At 54.5% G+C, this 2,275-nt stretch overlaps 1 protein-coding gene across 3 annotated transcripts in view; it reads left to right on the top strand.

Moving 5' to 3' along the window:
• Window positions 1-510: 510 nt before the first annotated feature.
• The window catches only part of IST1 (IST1 factor associated with ESCRT-III), a 29,767-nt gene continuing 28,002 nt past the window's right edge, over window positions 511-2,275 (top strand). For 2 of the 3 annotated variants that reach the window (XM_017539380.2, XM_017539379.2), the window contains exon 1: window positions 511-846. The gene's annotated coding sequence lies outside the window, so the exon portion shown is untranslated. The remainder of the gene's footprint in view (window positions 847-2,275) is intronic. The other variant, XM_037742348.1, reaches the window with a different exon arrangement.

Raw genomic sequence — 2,275 nt, 5'->3', positions numbered from 1 at the left:
GCTGGTCCCCAATTCCTGGACTCAAGCGATCCTCCCGCCTTGGCCTCCCAAAGTGCTGGAAAGGCCCCTTCCAAGGCTAAGCAGAGAATGGTTTTCAAGTTAAAAACAAAAGTAACTAACCAAGGAAAAAGTTTCCTCTGAATACCGAGATAAATTAGGGAACTCGCCAGAGAATGTGGTGCTGAGGTCACACTACGGAATTACACCACACAGGCCGCAGCAATTCTGGTTGAAAGGGCAACGGGTCGGCTTAAAAGGGGGGCAGGGGAACACGAGTCCGTAGAGCGACACGAAGACGCTAGGTGAAAAGTCAGAGAACAGGCTTCGAAACCCGCTTGGCCGCTCCACCCAAGGGGAAAGTCCAGCGAGGGACAGCAGCAAATCTCAAGAAGCAACTCCTGGCGTCAGAGAAGCAGTACTGGGAGTCGGCTATGGAAGAATCCGGGGCCAGGGCACTGGGCGCGGTAAGGCCATGGGCGCAGAGTCCAAGAACCAGCATCCATTTCTGGCCTCACCCCGCCCAGAACAAAATTCCGTGCGCGCCCACAGCAGCTGACTCAGTCGGCGTGACCGTCTCCCACCGCCTTCCGTGCCTCCGCCGCGGGAAGTAGTCCCCGGCCGCGCCGGCTCCAAAGAAAACCGAGGGAGGGAGCCCCGAGTCAGCGTGTGGGTCCCAGCAGCGGCGATCGCGCAGCCAGTCCCTCGAAAGGAGGGCGTGGCTAGCTCAGATCCCGCGGATCCCTCCGCCTGTGGTTGCTGTACTGAGGCCTCGGGAGGCGCCATTTTGGATGCTGAACCCTGATTCTGAAGTCGGAGTCTGCAGTGTTCACGCCTGGATTCGGTCAGGTGAGTGTGGCATCCTCGGCGTCAGAGGTCTCCGTCTTCCTGTCTCTTTTGCGCTCCGGTTTAGCGGTCTCTAGCTAGCGCTAGGTCCTGGGCTTCAAACGACTTCGGAGGGGGGCAGCTAAGGAGAAAGGGAAGGATCATGGAAATGGGGGTCAGCCCTGAGGTCAGGTTGTCGAGGGCCCGCGGCTGGGGAGGTTGCGCGGGCCGGGGTGGGGGGCGTTGCAGGGTCGCGAGCAGCTCGGGGGCCGCTGGTCCTTGATACTCCGAGCCGCTTAACTTTCCCATAGTCTTCTTGCCCCGAGGCGTGCTTTCCCTGGGGCGGAAACGCCGCGGCCTCGGCGAGGGCTTCTCGGCGACACCCGTACCCGGTCTCTTCAGGCCCGGAGAGACTTCGGGAAGGTCGGGCCCTCCAGTGCGGCGAGAGACGGTTGTCCCTGAGCCCGGTCCACTTCCGCCGGGCGGGATAGCCTCCTGGGCTTGTTCCTGGGCTGAGGGGCCGACTTGGGTCCACCTTGGTCGGAGAAAATCACGCTTTCTTTCGCTGAAGCAAGCAGCGGCCTCTGCTCGCTTTCTCGCATCCCTGCGTGTGTGGTGAGAGGTCTTGGGAGGATCCTTGCGCCTCTCTTTGTTATCTCGGCGCTTCTCCTCCGGGGTGCTGGGGGTGAGCACTTGGAATTCACCAGCATAAACTTTGAGGAGGGTCAGGACCTAGGAACTGTGGGTTAATTACGAAAGACATAGCAGCTTCACTCTGTAGTAGTAAACTTAAAATCTGGTCGGAAACAGATCTTTAGGGGAAACTTGTATTTTAAAACCATGCGTAATGTTTTAACTTTTTATTTTTTATTATGGAAAATGTCAAGCTGACAGGAGTATGATGAATCCTCTCATCCAGTTTCAAACACAATCACTTAATGCCTAACCTTGTTTTATGTATACCTCTCCCATGTCTGTAGTTTTCTAAGTTAATAAACTAGTAGTTGAAATATATGTATATATATTTCCTTCTCCTTTCCAAGTAGAATCCTTTTGGCTTTTGTACCTACAAGCCGATATTTCGTGGGAAATTTTGCTTTTTTTTTTTTTTTTAGCTTCCTCAGAACTTCTGGGATGGGACTTGGTAATAGTCATTAGATGATAAAAGTGGCCAGATGTGGTGGCTCACCCCTGTAATTCCAGCACTTTGGGAGAGCTAGGTGGGAGGATCACTTAAGCTCAGGAGTTGGAGACCAGCCTGGGCAACATAGCAAAACCCTGCCCTCGCTCTCTACAAAAATTAAAAAATTAGACAGGTGTGGAGGCGCGCATCTGTAGTCCGGGAGACTGAGGTAGGAGGATTGTTTAAGCCTGGGAGGTCGAGGCTGAGTTGGTAATTGAGCCACTGCCCTCCAGTCTGAAGGACCGAGAGAGACCCTGTCTAAAAACAAAA

This window comes from Cebus imitator, unplaced genomic scaffold (assembly GCF_001604975.1).
Source record: "Cebus imitator isolate Cc_AM_T3 unplaced genomic scaffold, Cebus_imitator-1.0 Scaffold118, whole genome shotgun sequence".
Taxonomy (NCBI): Eukaryota; Metazoa; Chordata; class Mammalia; order Primates; family Cebidae; genus Cebus; species Cebus imitator.
This window is presented reverse-complemented; position numbering and strand designations above follow the sequence as displayed.